The sequence below is a fragment of the Zingiber officinale genome, chromosome 4B, assembly GCF_018446385.1.
Source record: "Zingiber officinale cultivar Zhangliang chromosome 4B, Zo_v1.1, whole genome shotgun sequence".
NCBI lineage: Eukaryota > Viridiplantae > Streptophyta > Magnoliopsida > Zingiberales > Zingiberaceae > Zingiber > Zingiber officinale.
Genome location: NC_055993.1, coordinates 123,389,321 through 123,416,329, shown reverse-complemented (window position 1 = coordinate 123,416,329; position 27,009 = coordinate 123,389,321). Strand labels below are relative to the sequence as shown.

The 27,009-nt window shown below is 37.0% G+C and overlaps 1 pseudogene; it reads right to left on the bottom strand.

Moving 5' to 3' along the window:
- Positions 1-13,771: 13,771 nt before the first annotated feature.
- On the bottom strand, positions 13,772-26,522 carry LOC121978632 (annotated as a pseudogene).
- Between the last annotated feature and the right edge of the window lie 487 nt (positions 26,523-27,009).

Here is a 27,009-nt window from a genome sequence, read left to right as displayed (position 1 = left end):
GATCCAATATGATCTAATCCTTCTTTAGGACATGTGTTGACGAGAATTTTATACATCAGATTACCTTTTATTCATTATCTCATAAAACATATAGAAAAGGTATCTCGAAACCTAACTCTAAATAAATATAAGAATTGATATCACTTTTACATAAAATAAAATAAAAACAAACGTTATAACCAATTTTAATTTTAAAATAAAAAAAATCAATTATGTGGTGAATGACATTTTGCACAAGTTAAAACATGAAACAGCTCCTCAGCAGATGCTGAAGAGTGCAATTTCACAGCCCAAGAGTTCCTATAACTGTCCGTCCAAAAAGTTTGAAGTGCTTCAATTGGAATTGCTGCCTGAAGTTAACAAAATTACATATCAAAATTCAAACTGATAAACAGATAAAATTTTGGAACAGTGAATAAATTTAGGATTCTTAAACATTGCCCACCTCAATCATGGATAGCAGTGCCTTCAGCAATCTGATACCCATTGGAAGAGTAGAATCAGAGAATTGGAGTTTCCAGTCAGTGTCTAACTTTCTATTATGTTCACACAGAGCCACGTGCTCTGAAAACAGTGTATCAGAGTTTTGGAAGGTCTTAAATGTCTTGTGGCAAGAAGAACAATGCCTTTCTTCACCTAAGAAAGACTGGAAACAACAACCACAACTATGAAGCAACTCAGGACATCTCTTCTTCCCATATTTCATAGCACACAATATACGTGAATCATAGCATTCCTTCCACATCCAGTTTAAAAAACCTTGGTATACAATTTTTCTCTAATTGATTACTACCAAGTTCAATTTTGAGAGATGTTGAGTTCTTTGAATCATCAGGAGTAAGTCTGCAAAGAGTACTACTAGGACTGTCAATTTCCATGCTACAGTCTGAACTTGACATCATTCTGCAGGAGGCCCTTGGTTTAGCATGATCTTCAAATGACTTACTTGAATTGATAACATTCTTTCTCCTCCTTATTGCCTCTTTGTATATTGTTGAATACTGTAAATATAGTTAGGGATAATTTTATAATTATGTTGTATATATTGTATATCCTCTTCCCTATAAAAACAAGTAATTCTGTAGTATTCGTACAAGGATAACGTTTTATCCAACCTCTCTAGTTTTTCTTTTTCCACATGGAATCAGAGCCCAATCCTAATTTTTCCTTGTGCCGCCGACATCGATTCCTGCCGCCATCAGTCGCACCTGGACGGAGAAGATCTCAACGAGCAGACGTCTCTCCCGATCCCTCTTCTCCCTCTCGCGTCACCCGCGAGCACAAATCACACACGTTCCCTGCGTGCACCTTCCTTACGCCGCACCATTGCGCACGCTTCTTGCACCATAGCAAACCCTAATTTTTCCAACGCTACCGCCCTCCTTTTTGCATTTTCTTCAACAACACGCATGCAAATCGCTACCTTCCTCTTCGCACGTAGATCGAACCGACGTTGTGCGCACACCATCGTCCTCTCCTGTAGTCCAGCGATGGAGAGAAGCTCCGTGCCTGTCTCCGGGGAGTTGCGACGTTGCCGAAGAGTCGAGCTGCTGCACACAGATCGAATCGACACAATGCGCACACCGTAATCCTCTCCTGTAGTCCAGCGACAGAGAGAAGCTTTGTGCCTGTCTCTGGGGAGCTGGGACATCACCGAAGAGTTGTCCTGCTGCCCTCTTTCACCAAGCTGATCAATGGCTACCTCCAGCACTCCAAAGTAAGATATTTTGATTTTTACCAACCATATCACTGCACCACTCTCTTCCGAGCAGTTGGATGGTAAGAACTAGAACTAGTCCTCTTGGGCCTCTCACATTGAGATTTGGCTTGTTGGACAGGGTTATGAGACATATCTCTCTCAAACCAAAGAAGATGTCCAAGTCGTCAATCGTCCTTTGTGGAAAAAGGTTGACGCCCAGTTGTGTTGCATTATTCGAGCCACCATCCATCCATCTATCTCTTAGGAATATCTTCCGCACTCACAAAACCTGTAAAGCTGTTTGGACACAGACTCAACAACTTTTTACAAACACCTCTCGGCGACTCTATCAAATTTGTGAAGATCCCATAACCATCCTCAATGCCCATCAGGTTAAGGATTCAATGTCAGCTTATCTGTGTTCAGTCTCTAGCCTTCTTTGTGACTTCAATGAACTACTTCCACATGCGGCCACTCCTGTTGCAGAGCTTGAAAATCGGAAGAAGTTTTTTTATGTCTCTGGCTTTATATGGTTTGTCCACAAATTATTCTCATGTTCATAATTCTTTTTCTCCTCGTACTGTGAGTCGGGCTATGCCCTCTTTTGCTTTAGTTTATTACGATGTTTGGGGTTCGAGTTGTATTTCTTCTATATTGGGATCACGATATTTTGTTACTTTGATAGACGATTTTTCTCGTTGTACTTGGTTAAATTTGTTGAAGGATCGTTCAAAATTGTTTCATATTTTTAAATCTTTTTTCCATGAAATCAAAACTCAATTTGATATTTTTCTTCGGACTTTGCGAATTGTAATAATGCACGCGAGTATCTATCTACTCAGTTTCGTACCTCTTTGGCATCTCATGGTATGTTGCATCGCACGACTTGCACTCATACCCCTCAATAGAATGGGGTTGCAGAACGTAAGAATCGCTATCTCCTCAAGACCATCCAGACTCTTCTTCTCCACTCTAACTGCATGTTATCTCATCAATCGCGTGTCTTCCTCAACTCTCCAGGGTAGGATACCTCATTATGTAATTTATCCTCATTAGTCTCTTCATCCTTTACCACCTAGGGTCTTTGGTTCTATATGTTTTACTCATGCTCTTGGTCCTGACATTGACAAACTCTCTCCTGGTTTCAAAAGTGTGTCTTTCTTGGATACCCCCAGTCTCAGAAAGGGTATAAGTGTTATTCCCCTAGTCTTTATTGGTATTTTATCTCCGCTAATGTCACGTTCTCCTGAGCAACCACATTCTTAGATGTTATAGTGATGCTACAGTAATAGTATTACTACAATGTTTGGGAACCCATTCTAATTTCCAAAGCAATCTAAGTGCTCAAAATGCTACAGTACAACACTGCTATAGTATTTCTAGATCAAATGCTCACTACTACAATAGCTACAACACTACTACGGTGTTTCTATTACGAAATACTCACTATTACAGTAGCTATAGTAATGCTACATCATGCTATAGTGTTTCTAGAAACCATTCTTTCTCGATAGTGCTACAACTTGAATAATTTAAGCAATAATTAAAAATTGAATAATTAATAAAGAAGTGGCAAAGCGATTTACTTGGTTACAACTTAGATGGTTGTTAATCCAAGACTTCGAAAGTGTTCCATTAGAAGATCTCCTTTGTTGAAGGTGGAGTAGCCTCTTACAGACATTGATAGCTCAAAAGAAAGACTAGGAAGTGAATACAGTTGTTTTAGTTCAATTGTTGTTCATTTTCTAGCTCCAGGGATCTTTTTATAGCCCCTGGAAAAATGTTACTATTGCTTGGGGCGCCTCCAAAGAGGTCTAGGGTGCCTCCAAGAGAATAAGATTTTATCCTCTCGCAATGATAGCCTAACGGCTACTGTTTGCTTGGTCCAGGGCGCCTCCAAGGGTTGGAGGCACCTCCCACAAGAGGCTTTAGGGCGCCTCTAAGGAAATGAAATGAAGGTGCTAGGGCGCCTCTAAGGAAATAAAGGCACCTGGGTCATTCAACCCAGGCAGGGCGCTTGGAGTCCAAGCACTGGGACCCAATCCAGGCGCCTGGGCAGTAGCAAAATGACTCTGTTTGTTTTTCCACTGCTCTGATCGCTTAGGTGATTTCGACCATTCGGAATTGGGCTCACCCGGACCTATCTTCCGACCTTCTCTTCGATAGCCTTCCTCCTCAGCTTCTCGTCCCTTGGACCTCCGCGCACGTCCTTCTCGTCTGCTAGTGTACTCTTCCGCAACACCTCATTCCTTGAATGCACCGAGACTATTGACTCACTTTTCGTGTCATCATTCTCACTAGTTGCATCTTTCACTCAACTTCTTGTGTTTCTAAGATCCTACACACTTGACACAATTATCAAATGCATGGCCTAACTTAATCTGGTTGATCACATCAAAACTAACACGAGGTTCCTATAGTATAGAGTGTAGGCTTGTTTTAAGGGTGAGAAAGGGTGAAGTTGGTGGGAAGTGGCCTTGAGGATAGATAGTGTCGGTTGTCGAAATCGAGAGATGTCAGGGTGGTCTTATCTTGAGATATAATCCTGAGACATGTACCTGAGACATGATCCAAAGAAATGATCTTGATACGCGATCCTAAGACATGATCTTGAGACATGATCCTGAGACATGGACCTGATGTTGGAACAATCCCAATGGTCCGTGTGACCATGTATTTTGGTGTTTGGGCAAAGGGTTTAAGTTAGGTTTACCCTTGTATTTGATATGTGTATGAGTGTGCAGATTTGTAAGATATACATATGACTCAGTTTGATGGCTTCGGGCCTGGTGAAGGATGAAGTATCCAAGGGACCGTGGATAAGGCAGCAAGGACAAGGGCTGAGGGAAGCGACTTCGAAACATACATGAAGGATGACATTGGGGACGAGCCGCGTGCTTGAATGCATCCGAGAGACGAGAGCCAAATGGAGTAGGCTTGAAAGCAAGAGGTTAAAGCTGTGAAGAAGAGTCAAGTGAATCGTGAGGGTCCGAGTGCTGAGAGAAATGTACTCGGCAAGGGAAACCCTAGGTTTAGGGTTGTACCAGTCGACTGGCAGTGAAGTTGGAGAGAATAGAATGCCTCTGTTATCTCAACCGAAGTGGAGCAGTAGACTGGTCCTAGTACCAGCAGATTGGTATCGAGCCGTTGGAGTTGTAAGGGTCGAATTCCACAAAGGACCAATCGACTGGTGTTGACACCAGTCGATTGGTAACGGTATTTTCAGCTTGACTATTTTCCAAGCTCTATATAATGGACCTTAGGATGCTAACTTTGGTTGATGAAATTGGACTTGGTTAAAGTATAATTAGAATCTCCAAGCCTACGTTGAGGTTTCTCCACCGACAAGGAGGATTGCGCTAGCCGAAAGTTCCGGGGAGTAATCCACCGATGGATATGTTGGGGTTGCAAGGTTGTAAATATAGTCCCACATTGAAAACACATGGGAAAGATCATGGGTTTATAAAGAGAAAGATATCTCCATTGGCATGAGGCCTTTTGGGTAGAGGCCAAGAGCAAAATCATGAGGGCTTAGGTCCAAAGTAGACAATATTATGCTATTGTTGAGATATCTAAATTCTTTTCGATCCTACAATTGGTATCAGAGCCTGGACTGTCAGAAGGTTTAATCACCGACTGTGCACACGAGCTACGGTCTGATTGAGCCATGTGGGTATAATATTCACATCGAACAAAGAAAGTGGATGCTCCTATATTCGGATCAAGAGGACCAGACATCAGGCAGGAAGTCCTAGTTGCGACTAGGCAAGGAAGTCCTAGTAGGTCGGGTGGACTGAGGGGCAGGAACACCTGGTGGGTTGAGGATCGAACATGGGAAGCCTGTGGTCCTTTGTTTGAGGGGGGGATTATTGGGGTTGCAAAATTGTAAATATAGTTCCACATTGAAAACAAATGGGAAAGATCATGGGTTTATAAAGAGAAAGATATCTCCATTGGCATGAGACCTTTTGGGTAGAGCCCAAGAACAAATTCATGAGGGCTTAGGCCCAAAGTGGACAATATCATGCTATTGTGGAGATATCTAAATTCTTTTCGATCCTACAGGATAGAGATCGTCCACCTTACGGACAGCTGTAGAGTAGGAACAAGTTATCTCTGAACCACGTAAACGAGAGTTTGATTTACTTTCTTGTCTTTAGTTTAACTTTCTACTTGCTTTGTTTGTATTTCCGCTTGTACACTAACATTGTAGAAAGAAGCTATCAATTGGGGGCAACGTCTATTCAACTCCCCTTCTAACCGGTTATAAGATCCCCAACAAGTGGTATCAGAGCGAAGTTGTTCTCCGTCAGACTAACCACCGAGGAAGCTAAGAAGATGATCAGCTTAATTGATCTGTCGAAGTATGAATGAGGAAGCTTATGGGACATCACCTTTTAGAAGGTGAGAATGAAAAACTTCTTTGAGACGGATTGGGACACAATGATGGTCGTCGAGGAACCATTCGAAGTCCCAAGAGACAAGAAAGGAAGGAGATTTCGACCATATCATTGGACCGAGGAGCAACGATCACTATCAAAGACTAATAATAAGGTAATATCAATATTGATTGAACTTTTGCCTAATGATGTGATGAGTCGTGTAGGTGAATACGAGAACGCCCACGATTTGTGGAGCAAGGTAAAGATGATTCAAGGAGAAAAACTCATGCCTACACAAGAAGAAAGAAAATCCGAAGAAAATGATGAGTGGCTCAAGAAGTAGAGGAGGAGCATCCAGGATGTGACATGTGTTCAACTTTCGAGAAGAAGGTGGATGAGGAAATATCCTCAAAGGTTGAAGAAGAAGCCAAGACGGATGAAGAGGAAGTCTTGAAAGTCAACTTAGCTAGCACCTCCACTGAAGTCAAATCAAAGAACCACATCATTTGCTTCGGGTGTAATGAGAATGGACACTACAAGAGTAGGTGCCCGTTGGGTAAGAAGAAGGTAACTCTTAAACTCATTCAAGTTAATTTAAACACTAACAAGGTTGTAGGAATGAAGAACCTCAAAGAAGGAGGATGCACATAGTATGTTTCACGTGTGGGGAGAAGGGACACTATTATACCAAATGCCCTAAGAATAGGGAGATCAAGAATCTTGCACATCTAAGGAAATGAGAGAAGAACAAAAGCTCAAGTCGAGGGAGAGCTTCAAGGATAAGGGAGATATACCCTTGTTTGAATTGTAATTCAAATTTAAATTCTTACTTTTCCATGCATGCTAGGAAAAATAATAACTATCATTATTTACCCATGTGAAATTTTGGTTTTAGATATTATGATAGGAGTAGGGTAAATGTTAGAAATAACCCTAGGAGACCTATGCATGATAAACCTAGACATGTAAGATTCTCATTACCTAAGGAGAATAAGGTAATAGAGAACCAAGGCATTAATCCCAAGAAGGGGAGACACATGTCTAGGAAGGGTAAGTGTAGGAATGTCCAATGTGGACAAGTTGACTTTAGGTTTAGGAACCTAGAAAAGGAAAATCAAGGTTTGAAGACAAGGCTTGATCGTTTGGAGAAAACCCTAGATAGATTCAATATTGGATCTAGAGGGTTAAGTATGGTGGCGGGTAGTCAAAGACCCAACAATAATAGATCGAGTTTGCGATATCGATCTAGTATCTCCGAGACTAAGGGAAAATCTTATACTAGGGTTGTATATGACTATAGCAAGGAGAAAATAAGAAATGGCAAGGAAAAGCCATTTAATGGTTAGAAGAGATTAACCAAGGACAAGGTGTCTAAGGTTAAGAAGGTAAAGTTTATAGGCCAAGTGTCACCGGAGGTGCACCGATATGACCTAGTATTTGTGGTTGAGTCACCTAGGGAGGTGGCTAAGGTTAAGAGCTTTAGGGGGAGCTCAAAGAGTCAATTTGGGACTCATGGCTAATGGACCTCAAGTGGGTATTACTTGAGAGTCTAGAAGAGCCATGGAATGTACCAAGGGATTTTGGAGACGAATTTGAGTCTCAAACCTAGGGATTTGACACAATTGGATTATGTTTTATGCTTAGAAATATGACATTGGAGTCATATTGCATGATAATTAGGGGTGTAAATGAACCAAGCCGCTCGTGAGCTATTCGAAGCTCGATTCGATAAAAACTCGTTTGAGCTCATTTAATGAGGCTCGTTAAGATAAACAAATCAAGCTCAAGCTTCACAATATTCGGCTCGTTAGCTCGTGAACATGTTCGTTAAGCTCATAAATCAACTTTTAAATAAAAAATAATAATAGTTTTGATATTGAATTTACAGATTTTACACTCTACTTATGAAAATCATAGACAAATATATTAAATTTATTTATTAGAATAAAATTATAAATTTTAACAAGAATATTAAAAAAAATTTAAAATTTATAATTTAGTTTTTAATGAATATTTAAATTTATAATTTATATTTATTAAGCTCGTTTAGGCTCGATAAAAGCTCGAATAAGCTCGTGAACCATGAATATATTCGTTAAATAAAGCTCGAGCTCGGCTCGATTATAAACGAGCCAAACTCAAACATCCAAGAGTTCGGCTCGGCTCGGCTCGATTACATCCCTAATGATAATTGGTTTGGATGTATAGATGTCATATAAACTGATGCTAGGAATGCATTATCGGTTGGTATGAGCAAATACATCAAGAGGAAGCCAAAACTAAGACTTTAGGTCAAAGTTCAATTGAACCATTTAGATAGTTTTAGATTTTGTGTTAATCTTGGGATCCGAGATATGTATATTTTTAAATATATTTTTTCCAAGTAGATACAGGTAAAACAGACCTCTCCACAAAATTTCAGAAATGCAGTTTAGGTTGGATATTGGGTACCAGTCGATTAGTGCAGTTACTAGTCGATTGGTAACAGTAGTTTTCGAACACAGATTCCCGTTGTGAGTTGAATTTGATAGGGCCAGTTGACTAATATTGGAGGCAGTTGACTGATATCAATCTGAAACTATTTTTTAGCACTGATTTTGACCGGGACAACTCATATAAGTGTATGAAATCTATGGGGGATAAATACATGAGTTTATGATCAATTTGATGATCAAATTTTTGACAATTGGGATATTATTGGAAGTTTTTTAATGTTAGACAAAGGGGGAGAAAGTAAGGTTTAATTGGGAAAACCTTAAGGGGACGTTTGGTTGGGGGTTATCCTTGATAACCTTGGTTATCCATCTAAAGTTATCAACGAAAACCCTATTTGATTTAGGTAATCCATGATTTTTGAATAATATTTCATGCCCGACACGTCAGCAAAAAAGACATGCAACCCAAAATTATAAAACCTCGAAAAACTGAGGTTTTTTTCTTGATTATGGGGTTAATGATTTTTTTTTTACTAAAAATACTCTATGATAAGAGAAAAACGTGAAAAAAAGAAAAACATTAAAAAAAATTAAAAAGAAAAAAGGAATAAAAAAATAAAAAATGTTAAAAAAATAAAGGAAATAAAGAAAATAATAAAAAAGCGTAAAAAATGAAAAAAAAAATAAAGAAGATGTAAAAAAAAAGTAAAAAAATAAAAAAAAACATAAAAATAAAAATAACGTAAAAAATAAAAAAAACACATAAAAATGTAAAAACATTAAAAAACACACACAAAAAAGTAAAAAATACAAAAAAAAAAACGTAAAAAGAATAAAAAATTATAAAAAATGGGAAAAAAAGAAACGTAAAAAAAAGAAAAACATGAAAAAGAAAAACTAAAAAAATATATAAAAAAATAAAAGAAAACATAAAGTTAATAATAATAATAATAATAATAATAATATGTAGGGTTGATTTGGTAACTGGGGGTAATACAGTAAAATATTAAATTAAATTATTCATTAAAACTTTCAAACAAATAAATTTTTGTTTCATTACCTACGTTGAACCAAACAATATTTGGTTATATTTTATTCGCTATAACCTTGGTTAGTTGGTTATGTAATTACCCTGGTAATCACATAACCAAGGTAATACATGATAACTTAAACCAAACGCACACTAAGTACCTTTGTGTAAGGGGAGCCTTGTGATAGGTTCTTAAGTATTCCTGTGGCAAAATTCTTAGCTCAATGTAGAGCTTAGGTGTAGGGGGAGCCTTGTGATATGTTTCAATGCATGTTGCATATTGATTTGGCAGTGTAAGTCCAAATGTGTAGCCTTGACAATGTAAGTCCATTCAGTGGTGTAAGTCCAAGTGTGTAGCCTTGGTAACGTAAATTTATTCGGTGGTATAAGTCTAAGTGTGTAACCTTGACAACGTAAGTCCATTCAGCGGTGTAAGTCCAAGTGTGTATCCTTGGCAACATAAGTCAATTTGTTATTTGCATTGTTATTTGCTATTATGTTTTTCCTAACTTAAACGTATTGTCAAACATCAAAAGGGGGGAGATTGTTGGAGCAATCCCAATGGTCCGTGTGACCATATGTTTTGGTATTTTGGTGTTTAGACAAAGGATTTAAGTTATGTTCACCCTTGTATTTGATATGTGTATATGAGTGTGCAGGTTTGTAGGATGCACATATGACTCAGCTTGATGGCTTCGAGTCCGGTGAAGGATGGAGCATCCAAGGGATCATGGACAAGGCAGCAAGCACAAGGGCCTAGGGAAGCAACTTCGAGACATATGCGAAGGATGACATTGGGGACGAGCCACGGGCTTGAATGCATCCGAGAGACAAGAGCCAAAGGGAGTAGGCTTGAAGACAAGAGGTCAAAACTACGAAAAAGAGTCAAGTGGGTCGTGAGGGTCCGAGTGCCGAGAGACATTTACTCGGGAAGGGAAGCCCTAGGTTTAGGGTTATACCAGTCGACTGGTGTATGTACCAGTCAACTGGCAATCGAGTTGGAGAGAACAGAATACCTTTGTTCTCTCAGCCGAAGTGGAGCAGTTGACTGGTCCTAGTACCAGTTGACTGGTATCGAGCCATTGGAGTTGTAACAGTTAAATTTCACAAAGGACCAGTCGACTGGTAACGGTAGTTTCAACTTGGCTGTTTTCCAAGCTCTATATAATGGATCTTGGGGTGGCTGGTTTTGGTTGACGAAATTGGACTTGATTAAAATCTAATTAGAGTCTCCAAGCCTACGTTGCAATCCTTGTGTTCTTGGTCGAGTTGTGGCGAGGTTTCTCCACCGATAAGGAGCATTATGCTAGTCGGAAATTTCGGAGAGTAATCCACTGACGAATAGGGATCACCCACCTTATGGATAACCGTGGAGTAGGAACAAGTTATCTCAAAACCAAGTAAACGAGCGTGTCGAGTTTGGTTTGTTTTCTTGTCTTTAGTTTAACTTTCTACTTGCTTTATTTGTATTTCCGCTTGTGCACTAACATTGTAGAAAGAAGCGATCAATTGGGGCAACGTTTATTCAACTCCCCTTTTAGCTGGCCACAAAATTTCCAACACCTAAAACATGGTCTTAAGACAAGGAGAGGTCATTGAGACCTAAGACTAAACTAGGGCGAATGGTTGCGTTGGGATCAAGAGTGGAGATTGAGAGAGGCTATTGAAACCTAAAATCGAACCAGGGTAGATACCTGTGCCGAGGTCAGGAGCTGAAACTGAGAGAGACTACGATTTGTGTCAAGGTCAGGAGCTAAGACTGGAAGACGTTGTTGAGACCCAAGATTGAATCAAAGAGTCAAGTCAAACTTAAGTCTCGTTTATACTAAGTTGACTATTTTGGAGTCATTAGCTCAATACAAACTTTAATCTCGCGGAACACACGGGAGCCGCATAATTTTGCTACATCATATTTGATTTTGATTTTCTCTATTATTTTTATGTTGTTTTTTTACTTCAATATCTAACGATACCATATTCAAGAAATGAAATTAAAGTGACATTTGATTTGAGTGCAACAATAAGAATAAGAATGAATTTGATAGTAGACTAGAATGAGAATGAGCTTGAGTTTAATCATTCCAATATTGTTGTTTAATTTATAAACTAAGATATTATTGTTTGATTTACCAGAGGTTTGAGAATACAAATGTAAATATCAAATTTACCGTTAAAACAAATAATAATATTCAAATAAATTTTTTATAGATTTTCTCACCAAAATTGCTTTTATAGTATTTTGTAATTATTTTTCCATTTACTATTCCTAATAACTCGAAACATATTATTGTATTTAGTTGAGTATTTTCTTAAGTGTTTTAAAAAATTTTAAAGGAGGTTTAAAATAATTTTCTAAAAGGATTTTTTAAAGGTTTTAAAAATAATTTTGAAAGATTTTAAAAAGAATTTTTAAAAGGGTTTTAAAATATTTTTTTAAAGTTTTTTCAAATTAAAATTATTTTTAAAAGAATTTTAAAAGAATTATTAAAATGTTTTAAAAATAATTTCTAAAAGGATTTTTAAAAGTCTTTTAAAAATAATATATTGTTAATTTAATTTAAGAATTTGGATTTAATTAACTTTATTAATTTAATTTATGACTTTAATTTAATTAAGGCGCGAAAGTAATGAGAATGAATTCATCATTCCAAAATTATTACCCCCAAACTCATTAACCAAACAATTTAAATTTCTATTATTCCATTCCTTTCTAAACCCTATGCCACTTATCTATTTAAACCCGTTCCTTCCAACCCTAGTCCACCAACATGGATTACCGCCGCCGCCGCGCCGCCGAGGCCTACACATCCGCCTCCATAAACTTCTCAAACGCCGCCACGGCCTGCGCAGCCGCCGCGGCTGCCTGCCTATCTGACCTCCCCGTCGGCCCCCGAATTGCCTCCGCGGCCGTTGCAGCTTCCGGCGCGGCCTATGCAGCTTCCGTCGCGGCCCACGCAGCCGACGCTGCGGCGGCAGCTGACGACCCCATCGGCGACCCATCTGCCGACGCGGCCTACTACGCCTCGTCGGTTCTCATCGGCAACACCGTCCGCCTCGCCGTCGACGGCGTCAACAATCCCCCCGCCGACCCCGTCGACGACGTCAACAACCACCTCGTTGAGTATGAATTAGAAAAAAATCCCTAGTACTACTTCAAGCCTAGTATTGATTTTGTTTAAGAGTGATGATACTTATGCATCTTTAACTTAGAATTTGCTTTGCTCCTCTTTGAAACCATAGTAACATTGGCATGCATTACGATGATAAACAGTATATTCTATGTTCCACAAAATATTCTGAATTCATATATTACTTTTTGTGTCATCTTCTCCTTGAAAATTTTGGTGATTGACTTGATGAGTTATTTTGCCGGGACAGTCAAAGATTAAGTGTGGGGGAAGAGAATGTGTATGAGATGATGAGGTAAACAAAGATATAACAATTGGGAGTTGGGTTTCTGCAGGATTTGGTTACCGAGTTTTGATTTGGGAAGTGAATATTTTGTTTACTAGCAGTCACTTTATTGTTGGAAGACTGATAATGATGGATGATTTCTAGTGATTGTTCATGGCTAATGGAATGCTACACGCTCATCAATTCTGTATGGGAGCATAAGGATGAATTATGAGCACTTGGAGATGAAAATTTCCAACTATATAGTTAGTTGTAAAAATGATTTTCGACAAAGAAATGGAAAGCAATTTGGGTTTTTACTAAAAGAATTCTCAAAAATCATTTTAAACAGAACCAGCCGAGCCAGCGACATGTGACGAAAGGGCTTTAGAGACCCCGCAAAGTGTTTGGTGTTTTGCGACACCGTCGTCAGGACGACACACCGTTTGGGAATGACATGAACATTTGACCATCCACTAAATAATGACGCAGATGTGTTTTAGCCTTTTTCATGTCGACAAAAGCTAACTGCAAGTCATGTTCTGTCTGACAGATATTGCTTGTTCAATAAAGGGAAAGGTCAAACTAACCAATGACAAACAAAAGAATACGAATAAAACTCAAATTTAATGAGCTCCGACCAACGAAACTGAACGAGTAGGCTGCATTTACCAGGAACATAATTGATATCAATGACATAAAACCGGTCTTTTGTTCCGTGCTCTCTGATTATATCTATGTTGAATAATCGAAGACCCTACAGGCAATTCTAAGCAAGATTAAAACTTCAACAAACCAACAAATTAATTGGATAGTGCTTACACACAGCAAATCATCTCCCCAGCCGATGACGCAGCTCCCTAGCTAGGTTCTCAGGCAAAGGCCTTGGAGGAAGTTCTACAGAATAGTAGTCAAGTTTTGATAAGAAAACTTCATCAAAGCAAGTGAGAGTTCATGTGATTTTGCACTTCCATCAGCTACTAAAGGTTTGACAACTGCAAAAAGAAACAAAAATAACAACATGAAGAGCACACAACCATGCTCAGGTTAAAAAGTAGGGATGCGAGTTAGCTGCACACATGTACCTAATTCACTACTCTGTCAACAAAAGGTTAAATTGTTGCCAAGTCAAATTTGCATGGACGGAGACTAGTTGTACTAAAAGAGCTACATCATTATGAGGTCATAACCTTTTACCTTCAGACATAACGTGCTAATGATCAGGACAACACTACGTTGGCATGGAATTTGTTGATTTATCCATCACGCAGCATGACAGAAGCAATTCAACATACTATGACATACCCTGAGGGTGAAGTCATACACAAGGATCACAATGCCACATAGCGGAATTTATGTCTGTAATTGTACTATTTTAGAGTTTAATGAGTAGTTTGTAATTTAGGAGTTTGATTGGTTTGATCGAGTAGTTACATTTCCCAATAAATGTGTTGGAGGTGGTTAGAGCAATGTGGCTCCAATATAAGAGAGAGTTCCCTCATTGCTGACAAGAAGTGACTCCTTGTTTAGGAAGCTGTTTAGGAGTGTCAAAAATGAACCCGATTCGATGATCCAATCCGAATCGATTTGAAAAAAATCAAGTTCAGGTTGGACATTTTCGTGTTTGGGTCGGGTTCGGGTTGGAGGGTTGGAGAGTTAAAAATTTTCGGGTTGGGTCGGGTCGGGTTGACTCGGGTTGACCCGGGTTGACTTAAATATAGGGTTTTGTGAATTTTTTTGGAGTTAAATCAAATTTTATTTTAAAAATTTAGATGTTTTTATGTATATTAATATCATGTTTGTATGATAATGATGGAGTATTGAGATAAAAGTGAAGAATTATAGGGAAAATAGCTCAAAAAAGTCGTTTTGAATCAGATTTTCAGGTTATATGGGTCAGGTTGATCGGGTTGATCGGGTTGGTCGGGTTCGGGTTTAGGTGTTTTGGGTTGAACTCGGGTTCGGGTCGGGTTTGGGTTGGGTTAAAAAAAAAAAAACTCAATCCGACCCAATCCGACCTGACCCATCCGAATTGACACCCCTAAAGCCGCTTCTTTTCTATTTTTTTTTTAAAATTAATTAATATTTTAAGTTTTGTTTTTTAAAACAATAAAATATTAAAAAATAATAATTTATGAGAAAATGTGGGACATATAAAGATGTTGTTGGGAGGTTTTTTTTTATAATGGAGAGATGTATGAGATTTTTTATTTTTGACGTGACGTGGATATGACAACGAAAGAGCTCATGGAGAAGTTTCACGACAATAGGTGCCCTTACAATTCCCCAACACATTGCTTCAGTCCCATCTTTTCTACCCAAGGAAACAATGGGAAATAGTACCTCGGAAGCCTTCTCCTAAGAGCATTCATAATGTGTTGCATTAACGGAGTGTTATAATACCCCCTTGGTATTAACACTATTGTGAAGAAGTGTTATAATACCCCTTCACTTGAACATGTTCAAGCAAACATGGGGTGGCTGGCCCACTTCTCATGTGTGTATTTTTTTTTTAATTTTATTTATTAAAAAATTAAAAATTTTAAAATTATAAATGGAATAAAACGATTAGCTTTTTAACCGCTATTTAAATTAAACTTTTAAATATTTTAAAATGTATTTACTTAATATGTTATAATTTTAATATGATTAAATGGATTGTGGGATCCATAAACAATAAGTATTAATGTTAAAAGGAATGTGAGTGAAAGAGATATGTTGTTATAATGAGTATTTGACAATAGACCCCATGCATTTTGATGAAATGGTAAATATTATAATGGGAATAGGTTGCGGGTGTCCTAAATATATTTTCTACTGGGGCTCATTCATGGTAGGAATTAGTACCTAAGTATTTTGGTTTGTACCTATGTAGTATGAAGAGCTAGATTGCCGACAACTGATATGAAAACAAATTTCACTAAATGGATGTGCACATTATTATTAAGTCATCCTTGTTATAACACTATATCATTAGATGGCATAGAGTAAATTTGCTATTGCACATCTAGAGATCCCATTGCTTCCAAAATCGGTTGCAATAATTTGTGTGCATAAAGAATCATTGCTAAGATAGTGAAACAGTTGTCAGAGGGTTTACCTAATGGTAAACTTAGCTCAGCCTTGCTAACAGCATCTGGAATTGATGAAGGGTCTTTTGTGACAAACCAGTTGTCTAGGAACACCAACTTTGCCTGCAATTATTAATCAAACAGGTCCCATTATAGTGTATCATTGTGAGCTTTCACGGTTGGAAAGCATAAAATACAAGTCAGATAAGATTGTTTTCATCATGTGAATGCTTTATGGTGAATAATAGTCAATGATTTTGCAAACAGAAATGTACTGAACCAATTTTCAGGATGATGCATAACAAAAATTACCATAGCAGTCTGACATATTCAGATCAGCTACATCCTGGAGCATTGATTGGCGATTATGCAAATGTTTTATGGCAGCTAGTGGATCAAGTACAGTAATTTCTTGATGTTTTTCCAAGTAATCCTTCAAAGAATTAAGAGACAAATAATAATAATATACCTCTGACATAGCGAATTCAGAAGATGAATTTTTGCAAATTATTCTCTTATAGAGAAGATCATAATACAATCATCAAGAGAGTGGAACACAAATTATGACAACTTCAACAACTAAAATTGAAACATTAGATCAAATTTAATTATTAGTTGCAAATAAAAAATATTCAAGTAATTTACTTGCTGTAAAAGGGTTCAGGCCAATATAGTTGGAGAAAGGGACTGAGACTCTGCAAAAGAAAAATGTACAAGTTAGACAACAGAAATTTGAATCATGGCATACCAACACTAGAACCCTACTGAAAAGCATGGCTACGAGTATTAAACTTCACTTTTATTAATCAGATGGATAGAAAAGTTCTGTAAGTAAAACCAGTAGAAGGGGAACCCTGTAGGTTAACCATCGAGTAACACTTCAATTTTTGATGAATAGATTGAGTTCTAGCATGATGAAGAAGGTATGAACCTTTGGAGTAAATGAATTGATCAGGTGATAGTGTACTGATAAGTGATTAAAGAGAAGTTCTAGTATTTCAGAAGGTGATCACTAACCTCTAGAATTTGTTGCCACTCTTTTCCAGTCAACTGCACAAATATTAAAAAACAAAAGATTATCAGTTCCAGCAGGTGGAAAATCAAAGCACAAGTGTTGGGACCACTAATTTGTTAACATATTTTAGAAAATTGCTAATAAGATGAATAAATAACAATAAAAAAACATTCAATAATTTCAATCTCTAACATAGAAGAAGTCATTGCATACCAAAATTTAAAACAACTTCAGTCATTATCCATGGGAAACACCTGACCCTGTGGAGAACAATGTCAAAAGGAAGATTTAAAAGTAGCTGAAAGTGGTCAATGGCAACAAATATAATTCCCTTCTTCCTGCATCACATATCACAAAACCCCCTCTTCAGTTTTTTGACTTTTCAGAATACTGAGACATCAGATCTGACAGATAAATAGATATTTTCTTGTGCGAGTATTTTTAAAAGCAAGAGACAGAGTAGACAAACTAAAATCAATGTCAGATGTAAACTTTTAAAGCTCAATAACAATGAGGGCATCGAAGTCGGTTGCAAAGGCCATGCAATAATATATATCTCTCTCTCGCTCCTTCCTTCACTGCCGTGTTCTGTCACGCCTCCCTCCTGCCGGCAAGCAAAACAAAGGAAGAATCGGACGCCCAGCACAACTTATGTGTCGCCGACGGTTGGGACCCCCCTCAATCTTTCATCATAAGTCTTTCCATCAACAGTTAGTCTCCAGCTGCTACAACGGATACCACATCCGATCAACATTTTCTTACCGGGTTTTTAGTAACATAAATTGCAGGCTCACCATCGTTATTGAGCTGGCCTGAGCCTCCCCGAACTGCCACCGCAAATATTGGCCGATGCTGCTACGCTTAGTCCCCCTCTTCATCTTCGATCATAAGTGGAAACTCTTTTTCAGCTCTGTACAAAATTTTCGATTTAAACCATTTTTTGATTCGATAATATGCAGGGAATTTGCCAAACATCTGCCATCGCAAACATTTCATAAAGGTAGCTGCTACATATTGTAGTAGCTGCCTATCCATGTAGCTGCTACTACGAGTAACAGTTATCAAAAGGGTAGCGACTACAACGTGTAGCAGCTACCTGCCCATGTAACTACTATAATGTGTAGCAGCTACCTGCATGTGGCAGCTACCTGTCCATGTAGTTACCACAACGTGTAGTAGCTACCTGTCCATGTAGCTGCCACACGTTGTGGCAGCTACATGGACACGTAGATGGTACAATGTGTAGTAGCCACTTGGACACGTCGATGATACGCGTTGTAGCAGCCACTTCGACGTAGCAGCCACTTGGAAACATATCTGCTACCACGTGTATCAGCTATTTGTTCAGGTAGCTGCTACAATGTATTGCAGCCACTTGGAAACATATCTACTACTACGTGTATCAACTACTTGTACATGTAGCTGCTATAACGTGTTGAGCCACTTGTACACGTAGCTGCTACATGCTGTAGCAGCTACTTGCCAAAGTTATAACTCCCAAAAACCTAAACGTGGTGTGTTAGTATGTGACAAATATTTTGAAAGATTCTCATTCGAAATAGGTTGATAGTCGATGGCGTCGTTGTCTATCAACCTCACAGTGAGGACGCATTTTCTCCTCCGAAGCTTCGTTTCCATCGTAAGTATTTTCGTTACAAGTTTAGTGTTATGATTCTCCTAGTCTTGTTTAGGGTTTTGAATTGTTAGGATTTTGATTAATCTTGTAGGTGATACAATGGTGTTTTCTATGTTTAGGAAATATCTTTTAAGATATAGTTTCAGGGAATAGGGTTTTAAAAAAAATCGTGCTAACGTTGTAGCAGCTACTTGAAAAGAGCTGCTACAATGTAGTTAAACCCGAATGAATGCTACAAAGTGGTCAAACCCTACGTGTTGCCACATTTAGCAACTACATTACCGTAAAAGCAACAACGTGATCAATAGTTGTGCTGTAGCAGCTACTATACCCTAACTAACATTGTAATGTTTCATATTATGGTTGAAAGCTAACAATATTACAGCATATTTTTTCATTATGATATGTTGTATGTGTTTGACAGAATTAAATGGTGAGTCACATAATACAATGTGTAGTAGCTATCTGTTCATGTAACTGCTACTACATGTAACATATATCAATAGGATAGCTGCTACAATGGTGTAGCAGCTACCTGTCCATGTAGCTGCTACAACAGTGTAGTAGCTGTTGGTGCAGCGGAGACCGGCAAGAGGGAAGTGAATTGCTGAAAACAAGAAAACAAGAACTACCCTCCTCGGATTTCAACTCAGAATTAAATCAGCAATAAAAATAACAACAACTAAATTAATGAAACATAAGAAGAAATAGGAACAGAAAAGACTCAGGGATTTAACATGGTTACAACCAAGGAGGTTGTTAATCCAGGACAGTAGAAAAGAGCGCAGTAAGAAAAATCTCTTTCTCTGAAGGCGGAGAAGCCTTTTACACTTTTGAATCTCACTAGTTGCTTAGGAATTGCTTACAGATTGATTGCTTGAGTTGTTGTTGAATTCCTTGCTCCAGGGGCCTTTATATAGCTCCTGGAAAGTCTATCCCGAGGGTCCAAGGCAACTCCAACAAGGTTCAAGGCGCCTCCAGCTCGGTCAGCGAATAAAACTTTATCCGCAGCATAAACGGTCAAATTTGACCTGCTGAAGGCGCCTCCAAGCCTGCTGGAGGCGCCTCCAAGCTGGCAGCACAGTTTCCAGCTTGGTTTTTCCAACTTCCGACGCTCCGTTCTTTTGGGTGATTGCGGCCAACCGGAATAGGGCTCACCTGAACCCAATTCCCGACCTTCTCCTCGAGCAGCCTTTCATCCCGGCTTAACGTCCCTCGAACGCCGCGCACGCTCTTCACGCCCACCGGAGTACTCTTCCGCAGCTCTCTCGTCCTTCGGACGCACCGAGCCCGTCGGCTCCCTTCCCGTGTCGTCCTTCTCGCTAGCTGCGTCTTCTGCTCGACTTCCTGTGTTCCTAAGCTCCTGCACACTCAGACACAGGGATCAAACACAGCATGACCTAACCAACTTGGTTGATCACACTACAAAAAAATACAACTTTGGGGACAAACATTTGGAACGAAAAAAATTCGTCCCAAAATTGGAACAAATTTAGGGTCGAAAATAAATTTTGACCCAAATAACCAACAAAACTTGCAACAAAAAAATTTCGTTTCAAGTTTGCAACATAAAAATAATTCGTTGCTAAATTCGTCCCCAAATCTGGAACGAAAAAATAAGTTGTCCCAAATTTAGGGATAAATATTGGATTCGTCCCAAATTTAGGAACGAATCGAAGATTCATCCCAAATTCTGGGACGAATCTAGGATTTGTCCCAAAATTTGGGACGAATCCAGAATTCGTCCCAAACCTAAAATTATTTTTAAATAATTAAAATGAAACATGTAAGGCTTAAATATGGACCTAGAGACCTCGGAATTTGATGAAACAAGTTTCTATGCATTGGTATCATTGAGCTAATCGTAAATACGTCATCATCCATAATTTTTAATTATTATTTTCAGTGATTTGAATTTTTAACACCAAATAAGGTCAAATTGGGATTAAAAAATTCCAAATATATATATATTTGTTAAAAAATATTTTTATTGATATATTTATGATCATGACAATGAGACGAGCACATAAAAACTTGTTTCATCAAATTCCGATGTCTCTAGGTCCGTATTATTTGCATATATATTATTGAAATTTTACGGGATCTTATTATTTAACTATGGGACGAATTCCTGGATTCTTCCCAAAATTTGGGACGAATCCAGAATTCGTCCCAAACCTAAAATTATTTTTAAATAATTAAAATGAAACATGTAAGGCTTAAATATGGACCTAGAGACCTCGGAATTTGATGAAACAAGTTTCTATGCATTCGTATCGTTGAGCTGATCGTAAATACGTCATCATCCATAATTTTTAATTATTATTTTCAGTAATTTGAATTTTTAACACCAAATTGGGATTAAAAAAATTCCAAATATATATATATTTGGTAAAAAATATTTTTATTGATAGATTTATGATCATGACAATGAGACGAGCACATAGAAACTTGTTTCATCAAATTCCGATGTCTCTAGGTCCGTATTTAAGCCGTCCAAGTTTGTTTATTTTTTAATAAAATGATTAAATTTTTGGGACGAATTCTGGATTCGTCCCAAATTTTGGGACCAATTCTGGATTCTTCCCAAATTTTCAGAATTCGTCCCAAACCTAAAATTATTTTTAAATAATTAAAATGAAACATGTAAGGCTTAAATATGGACCTAGAGACCTCGGAATTTGATGAAACAAGTTTCTATGCATTCGTATCATTGAGCTGATCGTAAATACGTCATCATCCATAATTTTTAATTATTATTTTCAGTAATTTGAATTTTTAACACCAAATTGGGATTAAAAAAATTCCAAATATATATATATATTTGGTAAAAAATATTTTTATTGATAGATTTATGATTATGACAATGAGACGAGTACATAGAAACTTGTTTCATCAAATTCCGATGTCTCTAGGTCCATAATCTTTATGTGTTTATTTTTAAAAAAATGATTAAATTTTTGGGACGAATCTCTGGATTCGTCCCAAATTTTGGGACGAATCCAGAGATTCATCCCAAACTTTGGGACGAATTCATGGATTCGTCCCAAAATTTGGGACGAATTCAGAATTCGTCCCAAACCTAAAATTATTTTTAAATAATTAAAATGAAACATGTAAGGCTTAAATATGGACCTAGAGACCTCGAATTTGATGAAACAAGTTTCTATGCATTGGTATCGTTGAGCTAATCGTAAATCGTCATCATCCATAATTTTTAATTATTATTTTCAGTAATTTGAATTTTAACACCAAATAAGGTCAAATTGGGATTAAAAATTCCAAATATATATATATTTGTTAAAAATATTTTTATTGATAGATTTATGATCATGACAATGAGACGAGCACATAGAAACTTGTTTCATTAAATTCCGATGTCTCTAGGTCCGTATTTAAGCCGTCCAAGTTTGTTTTATTTTTTAAAATGATTAAACTTTTGGGACGAATCCTGAGATTCGTCCCAAATTTTGGGACGAATTCCTGGATTCGTCCCAAAATTTGGGACGAATCCAGAATTCGTCCCAAACCTAAAATTATTTTTAAATAATTAAAATGAAACATGTAAGGCTTAAATATGGACCTAGAGACCTCGGAATTTGATGAAACAAGTTTCTATGCATTCGTATCGTTGAGCTGATCGTAAATACGTCATCATCCATAATTTTTAATTATTATTTTCAGTAATTTGAATTTTTAACACCAAATTAGGTCAAATTAGGATTAAAAAATTCCAAATATATATATATTTGGTAAAAAATATTTTTATTGATAGATTTATGATCATGATAATGAGGCGAGCACATAGAAACTTGTTTCATCAAATTCCGATATCTCTATGTAGATATTTTTTAAAACATCTATAGATTGATACTAACTAAAAATGTGTTGTGTACTAAACGTTTGTAAATTAGTGTCCGAAAACTTAAATAAGGACCTAGAGACCTCGGAATTTGATGAAACAAGTTTCTATGCATCCGTATCGTTGAGCTGATCGTAAATACATCATCATCCATAATTTTTAATTATTATTTTCAGTGATTTGAATTTTTAACACCAAATTAGGTCAAATTGGGATTAAAAAATTCCAAATATATATATATTTGGTAAAAAATATTTTTATTGATAGATTTATGATCATGACAATGAGGCGAGCACATAGAAACTTGTTTCATCAAATTCCGATATCTCTATGTAGATATTTTTTAAAAAATCGATAAATTTTTGGGACGAATCTCTGGATTCGTCCCAAATTTTGGGACGAATCCAGAGATTCGTCCCAAACTTTGGGACGAATTCCTGGATTCGTCCCAAAATTTGGGACGAATCCAGAATTCGTCCCAAACCTAAAATTATTTTTAAATAATTAAAATGAAACATGTAAGGCTTAAATATGGACCTAGAGACCTCGGAATTTGATGAAACAAGTTTCTATGCATTGGTATCGTTGAGCTAATCGTAAATACGTCATCATCCATAATTTTTAATTATTATTTTCAGTAATTTGAATTTTTAACACCAAATAAGGTCAAATTGGGATTAAAAAATTCCAAATATATATATATTTGTTAAAAAATATTTTTATTGATAGATTTATGATCATGACAATGAGACGAGCACATAGAAACTTGTTTCATTAAATTCCGATGTCTCTAGGTCAGTATTTAAGCCGTCCAAGTTTATTTTAAAAATGATTAAATTTTGGGACGAATTCTGGATTCGTCCCAAATTTTGGGACGAATTCCTGGATTCGTCCCAAAATTTGGGACGAATCCAGAATTTGTCCCAAACCTAAAATTATTTTTAAATAATTAAAATGAAACATGTAAGGCTTAAATATGGACCTAGAGACCTCGGAATTTGATGAAACAAGTTTCTATGCATTCGTATCGTTGAGCTGATCGTAAATACGTCATCATCCATAATTTTTAATTATTATTTTCAGTAATTTGAATTTTTAACACCAAATTAGGTCAAATTAGGATTAAAAATTTCCAAATATATATATATTTTGTAAAAAATATTTTTATTGATAGATTTATGATCATGACAATGAGGCGAGCACATAGAAACTTGTTTCATCAAATTCCGATATCTCTATGTAGATATTTTTTAAAACATCTATAGATTGATACTAACTAAAAATGTGTTGTGTACTAAACGTTTGTAAATTAGTGTCCGAAAACTTAAATAAGGACCTAGAGACCTCGGAATTTGATGAAACAAGTTTCTATGCATCCGTATCGTTGAGCTGATCGTAAATACATCATCATCCATAATTTTTAATTATTATTTTCAGTGATTTGAATTTTTAACACCAAATTAGGTCAAATTGGGATTAAAAAATTCCAAATATATATATATTTGGTAAAAAATATTTTTATTGATAGATTTATGATCATGACAATGAGACGAGCACATAGAAACTTGTTTCATCAAATTCCGATGTCTCTAGGTCCGTATTTAAGCCGTCCAAGTTTGTTTATTTAAAAAATGAATAATTTTGGGACGAATCTCTGGATTCGTCCCAAATTTTGGGACGAATCCAGAGATTCGTCCCAAACTTTGGGACGAATTCCTGGATTCGTCCCAAAATTTGGGACGAATCCAGAATTCGTCCCAAACCTAAAATTATTTTTAAATAATTAAAATGAAACATGTAAGGCTTAAATATGGACCTAGAGACCTCGGAATTTGATGAAACAAGTTTCTATGCATTCGTATCGTTGAGCTGATCGTAAATACGTCATCATCCATAATTTTTAATTATTATTTTCAGTAATTTGAATTTTTAACACCAAATTAGGTCAAATTAGGATTAAAAAATTCCAAATATATATATATTTGGTAAAAAATATTTTTATTGATAGATTTATGATCATGACAATGAGGCGAGCACATAGAAACTTGTTTCATCAAATTCCGATATCTCTATGTAGATATTTTTTAAAACATCTATAGATTGATACTAACTAAAAATGTGTTGTGTACTAAACGTTTGTAAATTAGTGTCCGAAAACTTAAATAAGGACCTAGAGACCTCGGAATTTGATGAAACAAGTTTCTATGCATCCGTATCGTTGAGCTGATTGTAAATACATCATCATCCATAATTTTTAATTATTATTTTCAGTGATTTGAATTTTTAACACCAAATTAGGTCAAATTGGGATTAAAAAATTCTAAATATATATATATTTGATAAAAAATATTTTTATTGATAGATTTATGATCATGACAATGAGACGAGCACATAGAAACTTGTTTCATCAAATTCCGATGTCTCTAGGTCCGTATTTAAGCCGTCCAAGTTTGTTTATTTTTTAAAAAAATGATTAAATTTTTGGGACGAATCTCTGGATTCGTCCCAAAATTTGGGACGAATCCAGAGATTCGTCCCAAACTTTGGGACGAATTCCTGGATTCATCCCAAAATTTGGGACGAATCCAGAATTCGTCCCAAACCTAAAATTATTTTTAAATAATTAAAATGAAACATGTAAGGCTTAAATATGGACCTAGAGACCTCGGAATTTGATGAAACAAGTTTCTATGCATTGGTATCGTTGAGCTAATCGTAAATACGTCATCATCCATAATTTTTAATTATTATTTTCAGTAATTTGAATTTTTAACACCAAATAAGGTCAAATTGGGATTAAAAAATTCCAAATATATATATATTTGTTAAAAAATATTTTTATTGATAGATTTATGATCATGACAATGAGACGAGCACATAGAAACTTGTTTCATTAAATTCCGATGTCTCTAGGTCCGTATTTAAGCCGTCCAAGTTTGTTTATTTTTTAATAAAATGATTAAATTTTTGGGACGAATTCTGGATTCGTCCCAAATTTTGGGACGAATTCCTGGATTCGTCCCAAAATTTGGGACGAATCCAGAATTCGTCCCAAACCTAAAATTATTTTTAAATAATTAAAATGAAACATGTAAGGCTTAAATATGGACCTAGAGACCTCGGAATTTGATGAAACAAGTTTCTATGCATTGGTATCGTTGAGCTAATCGTAAATACGTCATCATCCATAATTTTTAATTATTATTTTCAGTAATTTGAATTTTTAACACCAAATAAGGTCAAATTGGGATTAAAAAATTCCAAATATATATATATTTGGTAAAAAATATTTTTATTGATAGATTTACGATCAGGACAATGATACGAACGCATAGAAACTTGTTTCATTAAATTCCGATGTCTCTAGGTCTGTATTTATTCCTTTTGATTTTTTCCCTTTTTTATTAAAAAAAAAATAAATTCTGGGATGAATCCTGGATTCGTCCCAGATTTTGGGACGAATCCAGGATTCGTCCCAGATTAGGGTCGAAATTGGGAACAAAAAAATTTTGATGCTAATAACCCTATGTCTATATCCCATTCCGATTCTTGTTTTCTTCCCCATTTCTTTCTCCCCCGTTCCCCTTCCAACCTGCGATTTCCAGGGTTTCGGCCACATCTCCAACCGACGATGGCGGCGTGATATGCGACGACCGCTTGATCTCCGGCCGTGGAAGGTTTTCGATTGGTAAGCCCACTGCTCTCGAATCTCCCTCTCTCGGATCTCCCTCTCTCCGGCGCGTGCTGGCCGCCGCTAGGCGCTGCCTGCCCGGCGGCGCTGCCTGTCCGGCGCCAGGCGCTGCCTGGACGGCGCCAGGCCCTACCTGGCCGCCGCCAGGCCGCTGCTTGGCCGGCGTGTGGCTGGCCACTGCCAGGCGTGTGGCTGGACACTGCCAGGCGCTGGCTGGCCGGCGTCTGGCCGCCGGCGTGGGCCTTGCCGTGGCTAACCGCCGTCTCCCTCTGCAGTTGAAGAAGAAGCCCAAGATCATGCAGCAGCATCTTGATGTAAGTTTCCTATAAAAACATGCTTGTTTTCCTAAATTTGGTTTGATTTCTCGCACTTGACTTAGGATTGATCTCTTTTCTGCTCTTTACCATTGATATGCGCCTTCTCTTATGCTTGATTTGCCTCTGCAGTATTGTTTCCCTGGTTTATGGCTATCCAAGATAACTCCTCGATCCTACAAAGCCAATGAATAAGGTTAGTTTTATTTGTCCTCGATTCTGCAAGGGTTAGAGATCGTTGATGAGGGTTTTAGTTCTAGAAACTAGTAAGAGCTCAGTTAAATGATTTTAGATTTGCCATTTATTTATTAAGAATCGTTTCAGATAACTCAGAGACTCTTTGACGAGATGACTAATCAAAATGGTATATCCAAATCTTTGCTAAGAAATCAACACCAAGTACATTGTTCAGGATTTCATTGTGATTTCTTCAATAATATGTTTTTAATTTTTAGTTTCTATTTTTTTTAATGAAATGAGA